Source organism: Hyla sarda, chromosome 3 (genome assembly GCF_029499605.1).
Source record: "Hyla sarda isolate aHylSar1 chromosome 3, aHylSar1.hap1, whole genome shotgun sequence".
Lineage (NCBI taxonomy): Eukaryota > Metazoa > Chordata > Amphibia > Anura > Hylidae > Hyla > Hyla sarda.
The window spans coordinates 240200735-240219240 of NC_079191.1; the positions used below are offsets into that span (position 1 = coordinate 240200735).

At 45.2% G+C, this 18506-nt stretch overlaps 1 protein-coding gene across 7 annotated transcripts in view; it reads right to left on the bottom strand.

Moving 5' to 3' along the window:
* CDK19 (cyclin dependent kinase 19) overlaps positions 1-18506 on the bottom strand; it is a 438492-nt gene that overhangs the window by 250222 nt on the left and 169764 nt on the right. The window lies entirely within an intron of this gene.

An 18506-nucleotide genomic window follows, 5' to 3' on the forward strand; every position in this document is an offset into this window, starting at 1 on the left:
GCAGGGGGAAGGTGACAAGCTTGTCACCTGCCCCACAACTACAACTACCAGCATGTCCTTACTGTAAGGACATGCTGGGAGTTGTAGTCATGTAAGCCAGGGAAGCGGACGGTAATGCGCTCTGCTCCCTGGCTGGCGGTGATCAGAAAATCACTGTACTTTCATATTTCCCGCCGGGTCCCGTAACAAGGGAGCCCAGGCTGACATAACACTGCAGCCACCTGGGACTCCTGCAGCTGGGCCGGGAGATGTGCAGGAGCAGTCCCTGCCATCCTTCAGCGTGTACCGCAGAACTTAGGCATGGTAGAGACAGCTCCTGCACATCTCCCAGCCCATCTGCATGAGTCAAGGGCGGCTGCAGAGTGATGCCTCCCCGGGCTCCTTTTAACTTGAGTTTTAGTCCCTACTGTAAGATCAAATTTCCCGGCGGGTTCTGTGATTGGCTGCTCCGTGTCGGCCAATCACGGGACCCAGCGGGAAATGTAAAAATTACTTTAGGGACTCTGCGGCGCCGAGGAATGTTACAAGGAGCCCAGGCTGGCATCACTCTGCAGCCGCCCGGGCCCCATCTGATTTTAACCCTGCTACTCTATCTAACTTAATGAGGGGAGGGGGACACTGCTTTACATCCCACCCCACCTTGTCTCCCGCCCGCAACAAGACTACAACTCCCAGCATGCCCTCAATGTAAGGGCATGCTGGGAGTTGTAGTCTTGTAGCGGGCGGGAGATGTGTGGCGCGGGGTGGGGGGACACAAGGGGAAGTGTAAAGCAGTGCGCCCATACCCTCAGTAAGTTAGATAGAGTAAGGGGGATAGAATCAGATGGAGCCCGTGGTGAAGTGATGCCAGCCCAGGCTCCTTTTAACATATAACAGAGCAGCGGAGTTCCAGTCCCAACCGTAAGATCAAATTTCCCTCCGGGTCCCGTGATTGGCTGCTCGGTCCAGCCAATCACAGGACCCAGCGGGAAATATAAAATTACAGTAGGGACTAGAAAAACTCTGCGGCGCTGACATATGTTAAAAGGAGCTCGGGCTGGCATCACTGTGCAGCCGCCCGGGCTCCACCTGATTCTATCTCCTCTACCCTAACTTAATGACGGGGACACTGGATTACATCCCCCCCTTGACTCCCACCCGCCCGTGCCTCACATCTCCCGCCCGCTAACTCCCAGCATGCCTTCACTGTAAGGGCATGCTGGGAGTTGTAGTCTTGCAACAGGTTGCATACAGATAGGAGAGGTGGAGTGTAGGCGGGTGGGAGACAAGGGGGGGATGTAAGAGACAAGGTGGGAGACAAGGGGGGATGGGGCAGAGTAATGCCAGCCCGGACTCCTATGTACAGTTGTTATATCATATTTCCCGCTGCTTTTGGAGGGCTTGCGACTTTTTTTGTGCGAATTTCGCACTTTAAATCCCTGACCACTGCAAAGTGAAAAATAAAATTTACTTTCGTAGGCTCCTTTGTAGCTTTTTGCTTACAGCCAAAAGTCGCACAGAAATTTGTTTAGGTGCTAATGTGACTTTTTGTGCGACTTTTGTAAGCAAAAAAAAAAGAGCTCTAAATCCCTTGATAAATGTCCCCCTATATGAATACAGAACTAAACACCCTTGTATTTTTGTATATAAACTGATATTGACCCCATAGTGTTATGGCATTAAACAATGTCTTTTTTACGTGCAAAGAATAGTCTTAGAATTACATTCCCGTGGGAATAATTCTCTAGTTACTTGCTGCTTTCTTTAGCCCATTATTCATTGTTCTACCTCAGAGACAGATGGCAAAACTCTGATAGTGGACCACAAACAGTCTAAGCGCTCATATTCTTATGAAAGCTATGAAAATATTGCCCTTTTCCAAAAACCAGTCTGATGATAGCTATGCTGTAAAATTGGAAACATCATAAAAATAATAGTTGATGCTAGCCTAAAGTAGGGAAACATCTTTTAAATAAGTTTGTTAGCTAAGTAGCTTTACTGAGATTTATTAAATGGCAAATAGCTGAGCACACAAAGTGCTTCTTACAATTTGATTTGTGTACACATTTAAGTGTAACTTCAGTTGTAAATATAAATGATAGGGGCCATTTGTCTTTGATGCTTTGGTAAGAGAGTTCTGAAGTCATTTTTTTATTTGCTTTAGTTTTGCTTATGTGTGACATATTTATCATACTATCACAGGAGGTTGATAAATTTGGCTCACATAAGCAAAAAACAATAAATGACTTCAGAACACCATTTTGTAACACCACTTTCTCTCCTCTGTGACTATGTTTTACTACTTTTTTCCTTTAAATGTACAAAACAATTTTTCATGTTTTTTCTTCTCATTTCAGACCCGTGTATGCCAAGGACTTCTTCGGATGGACTACATCATTTACCAAAATTTTTTTGTTAAATATTAATAAAATGGTTAATGAGGGCTTGTGGGGGAGGGCTTTATGGAATAAAAGTTTTTAAAACGTCTTGTATTTTTTAAATTTTCTTATTTACTTTACAGGCTTAATAGCGGAAGCTATCTTATAGACGGAGTCCATTACTAAGCCGGGGCATAGCATTATCCCCAATTACAGCTAGCACTAAGCCCCACTTATTACACTGGTACCCACCACCACAGGGGTGCCGCAACAGGCCCAGAACATCAAAAATGGCACTCCTGGGCCGAGGCGTTATAATTTAGCAACAGCTGGAGGTACCCTGGTCCTAAACTACTACTCCGGTGATGGGAGTTGTAGCTTAGCAACAGCTGGAAGCACCCTGGTCCTAAACTACAACTCTCGTGATGGGAGTTGTAGTTTAGCAACAGCTGGAGGCACTCTGTTTAGCAACAGCTGGAGGTACCCTGGTGTTAAAATGGTTAACCGGCGACCTGCCTGCTAGCTGTTGCAAGACTACAACTCCCAGTATGCCGGAGAGCAGAACCGACTGGTTCACAGAAATATTAAACTACGGCACTGTAATTTCATATTTGTGCCGTAGTTTCATACTTCTGTGAGACGACCGGCTCCGCTCCCCGGCTCATGGCCAGTCGCCCATTAGCTGTTGCAACTACAACTCCCAGCATGCCCTTACAGTGAGGACATACTGGGAGTTGTAGTTCATACCTCCCAACTTTTGCTAAGAGCAAAGAGGGACAAGCCACGCCCCTAGCTACATCCCCTAACCATGCCCTCAGCCACACCCAGGATGTACGAGCAGAAAACTTAAAGTTAGGATCAAAGAACACTTATACATACCCGACAGTAACAAAATCGGCAGTAGATCTGTGTCAGGTTTCACTAAACACATTATTGATCATCATGCAGGTATTGTTCCGAACATTTCAGTGACAGGTATAGAAAGAGTACGCCCGCCCAGGAGAGGTGGAGATTGGAGTAAAGCCGTGTTCAGACGAGAGGCTTTTTGGATACTGTGTTTAGACACGCGCTTCCCGTCTGGACTTAATTACAGACATGACTTAAGTTATATATATTAATTACTTGAATAAGATATATATTTTTTGTCTATTTTACTACTTATTTCAGATGTTCACTCCATTTCGGGTTTTCCCCATTCTCCCAGCTCCACATTTTCCAGAAACCTTATGTGATGTCACCGGTTACCACAGTATTTAAGATGCATCTTTTGTCCATTATACTTACCATGATTAAGACTTGTTAACAGGTCGAAACGCGTTGGTTGCGTTTCGTTTGTTCTTATCCATATTATGTTCCAGTTTGGTTTTTAATATTTTCCAATAAAGCCAGTATTTTATCCAGTTTGGGAGCCGGATGCTACTTTCTCCTTTGCCTAATTGCCGCACCTGGGAACACGGCCCTTGCCTCACTTCGAGTCTTCCAACTGGAGAGGTGTGTTACCATATACATGATCTGGGTCTGAGAACTACAACGGTGAGCTGAATTTTTCTATATTTCCCTGTGATATCTACACCCTAACCACACCTGCAGCTACAGAATGGGAATATCTCTTTAGGGTCTATTCACACGTACAGTATTCTGCGCAGGATTTTACATTGAAATCTGTAGCAGAAAATCCTCTGCATTAAATCTGCGCAGAACACTGTACATGTGAATACACCATTAACCCCTTAAGGACACATGACATTCTCATACGTCTCCATTTCCGAGTCCTTAAGGACACATGACGTATGAGAACGTCATGTGTTTTACCGGCCCCCCGCAACCATCTGGAGCGGTGCCGGTGCCCGATGCCTGCTGAAATAGTTCAGCAGGCATCGGGGCATATCGCCCAGGGGGGTCATGATGACCCCCCATGTCGGCGATGGGCGCAGATCGCTGGACAATTCAGTCCAGCGATCTGCGGCGGATTCCGGGTCAATCGGGTCTGCAGTGACCCGGTGACCCGGAATTATTGGCTGATCGGGGCCGTCAGAGACGGCCCCGAACAGCCAGAGCCAGCAGGGGTGAGGTGGCACTGGTGCCACCTCACGATCGCCCTGATTCGTCGGCCGGATTACCGGCCGACCAATCAGGGCGCCTGCTGCGGGTGTCACTCCCGCAACCCGCTCCGCCCCTCTTCCGGAGGACGTGAGCGGGTGCGGGACGTGCACCCCGGGTGCTGGGGACCCCGATCCCCGGCGTCCCTGTTGGGATCGAGGCCCCAGGAGCAGCGGCGGCGAGGATCGTTGGAGGTGAGTGACAGCCTCCTGCTGTTGCTTAGCAACAGCTCCCAGCATGCAAAAAGGGCATGCTGGGAGCTGTAGTTATGCAACAGCAGGAGGCAGACCACCACAACTCCCAGCATTCCCTTATGGGCATGCTGGGACTTGTAGTTTTGCAACAGCTGGAGGCACATTCTTTCTATGGAAAAGTGTACCTTCAGCTGTTGTATAACTACAACTCCCAGCTTGCACAATCAGCTAAAGTGCATGCTGGGAGTTGTAGTGGTGCATCTGGTGGTTGCATAACTACAACTCCCAGCATGCCCGTTGGCTGTCGGTGACTGCTGAGAGTTGTAGTTTTGCAACAGCTGAAGGCACACTGAGTTAAGTAGCAAACCAGTGTGGCTCCAGCTGTTGCATAACTACAATCCCCAGCATCCCCAGCCAAAGTAGTATGCCTCCAGCTGTTGCATAACTACAAGACCCAGCATGCCCTTCCACTGTCCGTACATGGTGGGGGATGTAGCTTTTGCAACAGCTGAAGGCACACTGGTTGCAAAACACTGAGTTTGTTACCAAACTCGGTGTTTCACAACCAGTGTGCCTCCAGCTGTTGCAAAACTACAACTCCCAGCATGCACTGATAGACCATACATGCTGGGAGTTGTAGTTTTGCAACAGCTGGATGTCCCCCCCCCCCCCCCCCAATGTGAATGTACAGGGTACACTCACATGGGCGGAGGATTACAGTAAGTATCCGGCTGCAAGTTTGAGGTGCGGCAAAATTTCTGCCGCAGCTCAAACTGCCAGCGAGAAACTACTGTGAACCCCCGCCCGTGTGACTGTACCCTAAAAACACTACACTACACTAACACAAAATAAAATAAAAAGTAAAAAACGCTACATAAACACATACCCCTACACAGCCCCCCTCCCCTCCCCAATAAAAATGAAAAACGTCTGGTACGCCACTGTTTCCAAAACGGAGCCTCCAGCTGTTGCAAAACAACTACTCCCAGTATTGCCAGATAGCCGTTGACTGTCTAGGCATGCTGGGAGTTTTACAACAGCTGGAGGCACCCTGTTTGGGATTCACTGGCGTAGAATACCCCTATGTCCACCCCTATGCAAGTCCCTAATTTAGGCCTCAAATGCGCATGGCGCTCTCACTTTGGAGCACTGTCATATTTCAAGGCAACAGTTAAGGGTCACATATGGGGTATCGCCGTACTCGGGAGAAATTGCCTTACAAATTTTGGGGGGTATTTTCTGCTATTACCCTTTTTAAAAATGTAAAATTTTTGGGAAAACAAGCATTTTAGGTAAAAAAATATATATATTTTTTTACATATGCAAAAGTCGTGAAACACCTGTAGGGTATTAAGGTTCAAATTACCCCTTGTTACGTTCCCCGAGGGGTCTAGTTTCCAAAATGGTATGCCATGTGTTTTTTTTTGCTGTCCTGGCACCATAGGGGCTTCCTAAATGCGGCATGCCCCCAGAGCAAAATTCGCTTTCAAAAAGCCAAATGTGACTCCTTCTCTTCTGAGACCTGTAGTGCGCCAGTAGAGCACTTTTCACCCCCATATGGGGTGTTTTATGAATCGGGAGAAATTGGGCTTCAAATTTTGGGGGGTATTATCTGCTATTACCCTTTTTAAAATTGTAAAAATTTTGGGAAACCAAGCATTTTAGGTAAAAAAAATATATATTTTTTTACATATGCAAAAGTCGTGAAACACCTGTAGGGTATTTAGGTTCACATTACCCCTTGTTACGTTCCCCGAGGGGTCTAGTTTCCAAAATGGTATGCCATGTGTTTTTTCTTTTGCTGTTCTGGCACCATAGGGGCTTCCTAAATGCGGCATGCCCCCAGAGCAAAATTTGCTTTCAAAAAGCCAAATGTGACTCCTTCTCTTCTGAGACCTGTAGTGCGCCAGCAGAGCACTTTTCACCCCCATATGGGGTGTTTTCTGAATCGGGAGAAATTGGGCTTCAAATTTTGGGGGGTATTTTCTGCTATTACCCTTTTTAAAAATGTAAAATTTTTGGGAAACCAAGTATTTTAGGTAAAAAATATATATATATTTTTTTTACATATGCAAAAGTCGTGAATCACCTGTAAGGTATTAAGGTTCACTTTACCCCTTGTTACGTTCCCTGAGGGGTCTAGTTTCCAAAATGGTATGCCATGTGTTTTTTTTTGCTGTCCTGGCACCATAGGGGCTTCCTAAATGCGGCATGCCCCCCAAAAACCATTTGTCGCTCCTTCCCTTCTGAGCCCTCTACTGCGCCCGCCGAACAATTAACATAGACATATGAGGTATGTGCTTACTCGAGAGAAATTGGGTTTCAAATACAAGTAAAAATTTTCTCCTTTTTACCCCTTGCAAAAATTCAAAAATTGGCTCTACAAGAACATGCGAGTGTAAAAAATGAAGATTTTGAATTTTCTCCTTCATTTTGCTGCTATTCCTGTGAAACACCTAAAGGGTTAATACACTTACTGAATGTCATTTTGAATACTTTGGGGGGTGTAGTTTTTATAATGGGGTCTTTTATGGGGTATTTCTAATATGAAGACTCTTCAAATCCACTTCAAAACTGAACTGGTCCCTGAAAAATAGTGAGTTTGAAAATTTTGTGAAAAATTTCAAAATTGCTGCTGAACTTTGAAGCCCTCTGGTGTCTTCCAAAAGTAAAAACTCATAAATTTTATGATGCAAACATAAAGTAGACATATTGTATATGTGAACCCAAAAAATATATATTTTGAATATCCATTTTCCTTACAAGCAGAGAGCTTCAAAGTTAGAAAAATGCGAAATTTTCATTTTTTTCATCAAATTTTGGGATTTTTCACCAAGAAAGGATGCAAGTTACCATAAAATTTTACCACTAAGTTAAAGTAGAATATGTCACGAAAAAACAATCTCGGAATCAGAATGATCACTAAAAGCATTCCAGAGTTATTAATGTTTTAAGTGACAGTGGTCAGAATTGCAAAAAACGCTCCGGTCCTTAAGGTGTAAAATGGCCTGGTCCTTAAGGGGTTAAAGGAGTACTCCCATGGAAAACTTTATTTTTTATTTATTTATTTTTTTTTTAATCAACTGGTGCCAGAAAGTTAAACTGATTTGTAAATTACTTCTATTAAAAAATCTTAATTCTTCCAGTACTTTTTAGGGGCCATTTACTACAGAGGAAATGCTTTTCTTTTTGGATTTCTCTTCTGTCACGACCACAGTGCTCTCTGCTGACCTCTGCTGTCCATTTTAGGAACTGTACAGAGCAGGAGAAAATCCCCATAGCAAACATATGCTGCTCTGGACCATTCCTAAAATGGACAGCAGAGGTCAGCAGAAAGCACTGTGGTCGTGACAGAAGAGAAATCCAAAAAGAAAAGCATTTCCTCTGTATACAGCCCCTAAAAATACTGGAAGGATTAAGATTTTTTTAATAGAAGTAATTTACAAATCTGCTTAACTTTCTGGCACCAGTTGATTTAAAAAAAAATAATAATAATGTTTTCCACGGGAGTACCCCTTTAACAGCAATAATGTTGTCAGTCTGTGACCTAAATTTAAGAGGACATCCTATACTGACAGACTGAAAACAACCCCCATCATTTCCCCTACAGACCATATAAGTAATTACATACAGTTATATCAGGTGACTGAGTGACTGAAACAACCTCTATTATTACCACTACAGACCATATAAGCGATTACATACAGTTATATCAGGTGACTGACAACAACCCCCATCATTACCACTACAGACCATATAAGTGATTACATACATTTATATCAGTTGACTGACAACAACCCCCATCATTACCAGTACAGACCATATAAGTGATTGCATACAGTTATATCAGGTGACGTCTTCTCTGATCGGACTCGGTCACTTTCCTTTTTCTTCTTTCAGGTGGCCATGATGATTTCTTCCTCCTACAACTCACCTATGGAGAACATGGAGGGAAAAACAATTTAGGCTCTGCACTTTTCCAATAACCATAATGCCCCAAACTGTAATAATGCCCCCCCCCCTTTAGTAAAGTGGGTAGCAGCAGATGTCCCCCACATTAGGTAGGAACAGAAGACCCCCACTTTAGGTAGGCAGCAGATGTCCCCCCTCATAGTAGATGGCAGATTCCCCCCATAGTAGGTGCCAGTATCCCCACAGTAGGCACCAGTGCCCCCACAGTAGGCCTGCAGTGTCCCCCACAGTAGGCCGGCAGTGTCCCCCACATTAGGCCGGCAGTGTCCCCCACATTAGGGCAGAAGTGTCCCCCACATTAGGGCAGAAGTGTCCCCCACATTAGGGTAGCACTGTCCCCCATATAATGCAGCAGTTTCCCCAACATAAGGCAGCAGCGCCCCCAGCACTGCCACCGGAACGCAGAGGAAGAGCTCGGCCCGACCTCTTGTGTCTGCTGGCTAAATGTAGCCAGCGGGCCCAAGAGTGATTGACAAGATGAGGAGCCAAAGGCTCTTCACCCTGTCAATCTTCCCACCGAGCACCGCATTAACTGTAGATGCCTCATAAGAGGCATATACAGTTAAATATGGGACATGTGTGGGCCATTCCGGGACGGCGGGACATTACTGCAAAAGCAGGAATGTCCCATCGGATCCGGGGCGGTTGGGAGGTATGGTTATGCAACAGCTAGTGGGCAGGTGGTAGATGCGTGCGGGTGGCCAGGGAGCGAAGCCGGACAGCTCCCAGGAGTATGAAACTACAATAATGTAATTTTATATTTCCCGCCAGAGCCTTGATCATGGCTCCAGGCGGGAAATATTAAATTATAGTGCCATAATTTCATATTCCTGTCAGCCGGCCAACTCCTCTCCCTGGCTACCCGACCGCATCGAAAACACCGACCAAACCCTCCCCCCATCTACCACCCGCCCACTAGCCTTTGGAAGGCTACAACTCCCAGCATGCCCTTACAGTGAGGACATGCTGGGAGTTGTAGTCTGGCAACAATAAGTGGGCGGATGGTAGATGCGGGCAGGCGGGTGGCCAGGGAGCGGAGCTTTACAAAAAGTTGCACAAAAAGTCTCAGTTGTGACTTTTTGTGCAACTTTTTAAAAATGCTGTCAAAAAGTATTTTTGTAAACCAGGTCTGACCTGGCTTTGACTTGCGACTTTTTTTTTGCTTACATGTGACATTCGCACTTTATAAATTCCCGACCACTGCAAAATAAAAACTGAAAGTTGCTTAGGCAGGGCTATTTGCAACTTTATGCGTACCCCCAAAAGTCGCACAAAAATTTGCTTAGGTGCGCATGCGACTTTTTGTGCGTCATTTGTAAGAGCTCTAAAGCCCTTGATAAATCTCCCCGATGACTTTATAAAAGACATCCATCTCGTAGCACATTGGACAGCTTTTAGCCTTTAGAACCCCAGTAATTCGTCCTGGCATAGATTATTAAAGTGTTGAAATTGTTCGGGAGGACTACTGGACCATCCACACAGCATAGAGTCTTGCAGTTTCCACAACTAGATGGAGGTACTAACATGCTCTTAACAGCCATAAACATTTATTTTTTAAGATACAGAATAATTCAGGATAAAAGAGACATTATATTAATTTCTACCTTCTGGTACGCTCAGATCAGTTTAAGCATATCTGAATGTAGCCTTTAGTAGGTTTAGCTAAAACATGAGAGAAGGAGGCACCTGCCAGGGGTCTCAGATTATCAAATTTACTTTATACAAAGAAACAGGTTCTATACATTTATCAAAGAAAATGACACTTTTAGGGCAATAAATACATATATCTTTACCAGAATAAATCTTACCCGACCCATATCTGACAATTTCCAAAACTATACATACACACAATCATTTTTCCACCTCATTCCTAAGTATTCAGCTTTATTTAAAAATGATATTTCTAGGTACACAAATAACTGGAAATAGAGCTACATAGAAGATACAGATTAAATATTTTTGAGTAGGGGTTTTTCTGCAGTCACTAATTTAAGCCTATGAATAGCACCCTATTTTTTTTTTTTTTTTTTTTATAACTCTGCTCACACACATGCAGAAGAATACAAATTGAAAATCCAAAAATTCTGCAGTGTATAAAGTCATCCTAACATAGGTTGACCAGACTCCCCGGATTTCGGATACAGGTCCCTGGTTTGAGGACACTGTGCCCGGACAAATTATGTCCCCGTATTTCTCCGTAGATCCATAGCTAGCAGGGTAGGATTCCCAGCAGGAAAGGAGGGGTATGGGTCGCATACAAGAGTGAATTAAGGGGGAAAGCAGCTCCTCTCTTTCCATGTTATTTGTAAGGGCAGCAGACGATGGGCTTCGGGTTGCTGCTCCACTGTTCATCAGTGCCGCTACTCACTGTCACGCTGCAGAAGAAGAGGTAAAGGGCAGTGTGAGTGCTCAGATAGGGAGCGGAGCAGTGTATCACAGTTCTGGAAAGGGATGAGAGAATTCTGGGGTATTCACACAGTAGTCCTGTGAGGGATGTGTGAAGGTAGCTGAGTTCCTCATAGATGTTCAAGTCTACTTATCACCAGCTTGTCTATTGCAGCCTAATTTAAATCTGCTTGAAAGATTACTGAGATGGTTTGATGTCTGAAGTTAAGTCTTCAGAGTTCAGCAAGGCTGCAATTAACAAGCTGGTTATATGGAGACATGGGCAGTCAGAAAGGGGGTGCTATGTGCCAGTCATCACTACCTCAGGCAACAGGGAAAGCTGTGTGCTATCACAGGAAAGATGGGTGCCCTTGGCTGGTGCTGATTTAACAAGCTGTAGCTATAGTGTAGAAGATTGTATTTATTGCTGACACAACATGATTTTGTGCCCAAAGTGGCCACTTCATCAGGATATTTACTTCGCTGAATGACCCAATACAGGAAGGAAACATCCTCCTGTATCTTTAATTAACATCATCTTCTATCCTAGAGTCTGTAACTTGTGAAAGCTTAACCCCTTCCCGACCTATGACATACATGTACGTCATGGGTGGCAAGGTGTTCCCGACCCATGACATACAGGTACGTCATGGACATTACTGCCGCTACTCGCGGCATCCCGCAGCGCCCGGAAAGATGGTGGCTATCACTGATAGCTAGCCATCTTACCGTGCGACCACGGGGGGTTTCGTCCCCCACCCCCCCCCCAGCGATCGCTGCTATCAGCTGGTCAAATCTGACTAGCTGATAGCAGCGTTTCGCTATGAAAATACTTAGCAGTGCGGTGTGTGAGTCCCGATCACGGGGATCGGGACACACACAGCTCTGCTAAGTGTCCCTGACCCGTCCCCCGGCGTCACTTACCCGTCCGAGCGGTGTCCCGAGCGGTCCCGGCGCGAGCGACGTCCTCCAGGCGGTCCTGGCTGCGCTGCGTCCCGGAGGTGAGTTTCCGGCAGCAGTGCGGCATCTTCATTGGCAGCAGTGAGATCGCCGTAAAGCGATCTCTCTGCTGCCTCTGAGAGTTTCAAAACTGCAACTCCCAGCATGCCCAGACAGCCTTTGGCTTTCTGGGCATGCTGGGAGTTGTAGTTTTGCAACATCTGGAGGTCCACAGTTTGGAGACCACTGTATAATGGTCTCCAATCTGTGCTCTTCCAGATGTTGCAAAACTACAAATCTCAGCATGCTCAGTCTGTCCAGGCATGCTGGGAGTTGTAGTTCTCTAACATCTGGAAGAGCACAGATTGGAGACCATTATACAGTGGTCTCCAAACTGTGGACCTCCAGATGTTGCAAAACTACAACTCCCAGCATGCCCAGACTGCCCAAGCATGCTGGAAGTTGTAGTTCGGCAACATCTGATCCTTCAGATATTGCCGAACTACAACTTCCAGCATGCCTTGGCAGTCTGGGCATGCTGGGAGTTGTAGTTTTGCAACAACTGGAGGCACACTAGTTGGGAAACATTGTCCGTTTCCTACCTCAGTGCCTCCAGCTGTTGCAATTGTTGCAAAACTATAACTCACAGCATGCACTGACAGACCATGCATGCTGGGAGTTGTAGTTTTGCAACAGCTGGAGGCACACTGGTTTGGAAACACTAAGTTTGGTTGCAAAACACTTGAAAGTTTATTACTTAACTTAGTGTTTCCAAACCAGTGTTCCTCCAGCTGTTGCAAAACTACAACTCCCAGCATGCACGGACAGCCAAAGGGCATGCTCGGAGTTTGCAACAGCTGGATGTTTGCCCCCTCCCCCCAATGTGAATGTACAGGGTACACTCACATGGGCGGAGGTTTACAGTGAGTGCTGCAAGTTTGAGATGGCGCAAATTTTGCGCTGCAGCTCAAACTTCCAGCGGCAAACTTGCTGTGAACCTCTGCCCATGTGACTGTACCCTAAAAACACTACACTACACTGACACTAACCTAAAATAAAAAGTAAAAAACACTACATATACACATACCCCTACACAGCCCCCCTCCCCAAAAAAATGAAAAACGTCTGGTACGCTACTGTTTCCAAAACGGAGCCTCCAGCTGTTGCAAAATAATAACTCCCAGTATTTCCGGACAGCCATTGACTGTCCAGGCATGCTGGGAGTTTTGCAACAGCTGGAGGCACCCTGTTTGGGAATCACTGGCGTAGAATACCCCTATGTCCACCCCTATGCAAATCCCTAATTCAGGCCTGAAATGCGCATGGCGCTCTCTCACTTTGGAGCCCTGTCGTATTTCAGGGCAACAGTTTTGGGACACATATGGGGTATCGCCGTACTCGGGAGAAATTGCCTTACAAATTTTGGGGGGCTTTTTCTTCTTTAACCCCTTATGAAAAGGTGAAGTTGGGGTCTACACCAGCATGTTAGTGTAAAAAAATTAATTTTTTTACACTGACATGCTGGTGTTGCCCTATACTTTTCATTTTCACAAGAGGTAAAAGGGAAAAAAGACCCTCTAAATTTGTAACGCAATTTCTCCTGAGTACGGCGATACCCCATATGTGGGCGCAAAGTGCTCTGGGGGCGCACAACAAGGCCCAGAAGGGAGAGTGCACCATGTACATTTGAGGCGATTTGCACAGGGGTGGCTGATTGTTACAGCAGTTCTGACAAACGCAAAACAATAAATATCCACATGTGACCCAATTTTGGAAACTACACCCCTCACGGAATGTAATAAGGGGTGCAGTGAGCATTTACACCCCACTGGTGTATGACAGATTTTTGGAACAGTGGTCTGTGAAAATGAAAAATAAAATTTTTGATTTGCACAGTCCACTGTTTCAAATATCTGTCAAACGCCAGTGGGGTGTAAATGCTCACTGCACCCCTTATTAAATTCCATGAGGGGTATAGTTTCCAAAATGGGGTCACATGTGGGGGGGGGTCCACTGTTCTGGCACCATAGGGGCTTCCTAAATGGGACATGCCCCCCAAAAACCCTTTCAGAAAAACTCACTCTCCAAAATCCCATTGTCGCTCCTTCCCTTCTGAGCCCTCTACTGCGCCCGCCGAACACTTTACATACGCATATGAGGTATTTCCTTACTCAAGAGAAATTGGGTTACCAATTTTAGGGTGATTTCTCTCCTTTTACCCCTTGTAAAAATAAAAAAATTGGGTCTACAAGAAAATGCGAGTGTAAAAAATGAAGATTTAGAATTTTCTCCTTCACTTTGCTGCTATTCCTGTGAAACACCTAAAGGGTTAAAACACTTACTGAATGTCATTTTGAATACTTTGGGGGGTGCAGTTTTTATAATGGGGTCATTTATGGGGTATTTCTAATATGAAGATCCTTAAAATCCACTTCCAACCTGAACTGGGCCCTGAAAAATTACGATTTTGAAAATCTTGAGAAAAATTGGAAAATTGCTGCGGAACTTTGAAGCCCTCTGGTGTCTTCCAAAAGTAAAAACTTGTAAATTTTTTAATGCAAACACAAAGTAGACATATTGTATATGTGAATCAATATGTAATTAATTTGGAATATCCATTTTCCTTTCAAGCAGAGACTTTCAAAGTTAGAAAAATGCTAAATTTTCAAAATTTTCATGAAATTTTTAGATTTTTTACCAAGAAAGGATGCAAACATCAGTGAAATTTTACCGATAACATAAAGTAGAATATGTCACGAAAAAACAATCTCGGAACCAGAATGATAAGTAAAAGCATTCCAGAGATATTAATGTTTAAAGTGACAGTGGTCAGATTTTCAAAAAATGCCCAGGTCATGAAGGTGAAAATGGGCTGGGTCATGAAGGGGTTAAAGGGGTACTCCACCGGAAAACTTTTTTTTTTTTAAATCAACTGGTGCCATAAAGTTAAACAGATTTGTAAATTACTTCTATTTAAAAATCTTAACCCATCCAGTACTTATCAGGTGCTGTATGTTCCAGAGGAAGTTATTTTCTTTTTTAATTTCCTTTCTGTCTGACCGCAGTGCTCTCTGCTGACACCTCTGTCCATTTTAGGAACTGTGGTCAGACAGAAAGGAAATTCAAAAAGAAAAAAACTTCCTGTGGAGCATATGGCAGCTGAAGGATTAAGATTTTTAAATAGAAGTAATTTACAAATCTGTTTAACTTTCTGGCACCAGTTGATTTAATTTTTTTTCCAGGGGTGTACCCCTTTAAAGAAGTGTTCCAGAGAAAGTAGTGTGTGTGGCCTCCACGTGCCCGTATGACCTCCCTACAACGCCTGAACATGCTCCTGATGAGGTGGCAGATGGTCTCCTGTGGGATGTCCTCCCAGGCCTGGACTAAAGCATCCTCTAACTCCTGGACAGTCTGTGGTGCAACGTGGAATTGGTGGATGGAGCGAGACATGATGTCCAAGATGTGCTCAATCGGATTCAGGTCTGGGGAACGGGCGGGCCAGTCCATAGCATCAATGCCTTCCTCTTGCAGGAACTGCTGACACACTCAAGCCACATGAGGTCTAGCATTGTCTTGCATTAGGAGGAACCCAGGGCCAACCACACCAGCATATGGTCTCACAAGGGGTCTGAGGATCTCATCTCGGTACCTAATGGCAGTCAGGTTACCTCTGGCAAGCACATGGAGGGCTGTGCGGGCCTCCAAAGAAATGCCACCCCACATCATTACTGACCCACAGCCAAACCGGTCATGCTGGAGGATGTTGCAGGCAGTAGAAAGATCTCCACGGCGTCTCCAGACTCTTTCACGTCTGTCACATGTGCACAGTGTGAACCTGCTTTCATCTGTGAAGAGCACAGGGCACCAGTGGTGAATTTGCCAATCTCGGTGTTCTCTGGCAAATGCTGTTTCTGACCGTTTGAGTGGACACATGCACATTTGTGGACTGCTGGAGGTCATTTTGCAGGGCTCTGGCAGTGCTCCTCCTTGCACAAAGGCGGAGGTACTGGTCCTGCTGCTGGGTTGTTGCCCTCCTACAGCCTACTCCTTGTCTCCTGATGTACTGGCCTGTCTCCTGGTAGCGCCTCCATAATCTGGATACTACATTGACAGACACAGCACACAGTGTGCCATCCTGCATGAGCTGCACTACCTGAGCCACTTGTGTGGGTTGTAGACTCCGTCTCATGTTACCACTAGAGTGAAAGCACCCCCAGCATTCAAAAGTGACCAAAACATCAGCCAGGAAGCATAGGAACTGAGAAGTGGTCTGTGGTCACCACCTGCAGAACCACTCCTTTATTGGGGGTGTCTTGGGAAACGCCCAGTTTAGAAGCAAATCCCTATAGCAAACCTCTTCTAAACTGGGCGTTTCCCGAGACAGGTGTCATCAGAGAGCACTTAGACAGAAAAGAACAACCTTAACTTCAGAAGCTCTTAAGTACTGATAGGATTAAGATTTTTTTAATAGAAGTAATTTACAAATCTGTTTAACTTTCTGGAGCCAGTTGGTATATAGAAAAAAGTTTTTGCCTGGAATACCCCTTTAAGTGTTCCCTTTATTTTTTTTGAGCAGTGTAGTATATCAAGCAGTGATCAGAAGATTAAAAAGTGGTTTAATCTTGGTCTTTGTATTGTCTGCAGTCATCAGAAGATATCTTCATATTTGTCTGGGCTGGATGGAGAAGAAAAGAGAACATCTACAATCAGAGAAGTCATGACGGTCTGGACTAGAGGGAGGAGAGAAGGGAAAGTGAATGATTCTGATCAGAAAAGATGTCACTTGTGCTCTGGTCTAAGCTGCTGGTTGAAGAACTGTTTGGGTAAATGAGTTTGAAAGCAGGAGTTGGAGATCACTGTAAGGGTTACTTTCCTGACACTGTAGGAGTGGTGGCCACGGGTGAGGTCCGCAGCCACCGCTACGCTGGGGTTAGCTACTTGGTTCTTGGGGGTATTAACCCAGGGTCGGATGGTATTAACCCTTAATGTCACGTGACGCCACTGTAGTCTTGGTATCTCCCGGGGTACTACAGGACGGGGAACTCCTTCTCCCCACAGGCTAGCAAGGAAAGAATTGACTCCACACTAGGTTGCAGTTTAACGGAGGCTTTACTAATTTGAAGATAGGTGGTACAATCTTCACAGCGCTCAACCAAAGTCTCCCAAAGGGTTAACAGACAGTCTCTAGAGGACCACACAGCTTGCAGTGCATGGACTTGATATTGCATATATGCTTGGCTCTTACGGCCGGACTAGGAGTTTTAGCTCTACGCTATATTAGGCTTGAGATTAAAGTCACTTACTGAAGTGTCGGTAGATTTGTGGCTTTTTGCCGGAAGATAATGACTTGTCCTTTAGGAATTCTCTGATCAAGGCTGAAGTAAAGGCTTGATATTTCTCCACTCTGTACTCTGACTGAAATGAGTGGATAATTCTTCACTTTGAACTCCTGCACTCTTGAACTGCTGAACTCTCCAGAACTCCTGACCCCTGAACACCACTTCTGAACTCAGCTCTTCAACTCCACTGAACTCCACCTAGACTGAACTACACCGGAAATGCCACCCCCTATGAGGGAAGGCTAAACTAAAGCCCATTGGACAGGCAGCTGTGTATCATAGAGTTGTCTGTCTCCCCTTTGGGATTAACAATAAAGTTACATACAAGTAATAACATAATACCTTACACAAAAGTTTAGTCTAGCCCTCAGTCCTCCACTCTCACATACCCTGACTGAGCATGAGGTTGCTAGGTAACATACTTAAAGCTATAGACACCTAATAACAGATTATTAAGTTATAACAGTGCAAATACATATTAGAAATGGTTGAGTCCCTGCAGGGGAGCACCCAGGACACTGGAGGTCTCAATCTGACAGGGCCTACAATACCTTGACACAATGTAGCTGTACTGGGACACCACATAGGGACTTAAGACTCACAAGGTTCAAAGGGCGTTTAATTGTACTAACTGTACTGTTTTTGGCTGTTTAACCGTGCAATCCCCAATACTAAGGTGTGCTTCATGTTTGAAAATTCTATCTAGTGTAGATCTTGCTCAATGTATACACTTCTTGAAAAAACTGTTTGAGGGTGCACACAGCTGATGTGTGCGAGTTGTTTATTTGGAAGCCCAGATCTTGGATCTAAAGGGAAAACTGGCAACACTGAGATTCATTGACAACCTGGAGAGGAGTCTGCTGCTCACTGAGCAGGCATTCTCGGGGGCAGAGGAGGGGGAGGAGAGTGGGATGGAGGTGCAGGACAGTCAGGCAGCTAGCTGGGTCACAGTTAGAAAATGGGGTAGGGGGAAAAGTGTCAGGGAGGCTAGTCCTGATCCAACAGGTTTGCCCAGTTGGCCGATGAGGGGGATGTTTGTTCAGAGTTAGCAATGCTGCAGCAAAACACTGCCTCTGACAGCCAGAGGGGTGTCTGCTCCAATAAGGAGGGAAGGAGGAGTGCCGGGCCGGTCAGACAGGTACTGGTAGTGGGGGACTCTATTATTAGGGGGACAGACAGGGTGATCTGTTACAAAGACCAGGATCGCCTAACAGTGTGTT